The 330-nt window shown below is 27.9% G+C and overlaps 1 protein-coding gene across 1 annotated transcript in view; it reads right to left on the bottom strand.

Annotated features, from left to right (window-relative positions):
- zbtb11 (zinc finger and BTB domain containing 11) overlaps positions 1-330 on the bottom strand; it is a 117,613-nt gene that overhangs the window by 6,275 nt on the left and 111,008 nt on the right. The gene's annotated exons all lie outside the window — the stretch shown is intronic.

Genomic DNA, 330 nt, shown 5'->3' with positions numbered 1-330 from the left:
TCGGGAATCTTTTGCAGGTGTTTAGAGTTACGTCGTTGATTCAGATGGTTAGGTTAATAGCTTGTTTAGAGAACCTTTTCATAATATGCTAATTTTTTGGGACAGGCATTTTGGGTTTTCATGAGCTGTATGCCATAATCATCAGTATTAAAACAATTAAAGACCTGAAATATTTCAGTTGGTGTGCAATGAATCTGAAATATATGAAAGTTTCATTTTTATCATTACATTATGGAAAATAATGACCTTTATCACAATATGCTAATTTTTTTAGAAGGACCTGTATATACATGCATATATATATATATATATATATATATATATATATAT

This window comes from Nematolebias whitei, chromosome 3 (assembly GCF_014905685.2).
Source record: "Nematolebias whitei isolate Nwh7 chromosome 3, NemWhi1, whole genome shotgun sequence".
Taxonomy (NCBI): domain Eukaryota; kingdom Metazoa; phylum Chordata; class Actinopteri; order Cyprinodontiformes; family Rivulidae; genus Nematolebias; species Nematolebias whitei.
The sequence above is the reverse complement of the archived record's forward strand: the minus strand, read 5'-3'. Positions and strand labels throughout refer to the sequence as shown.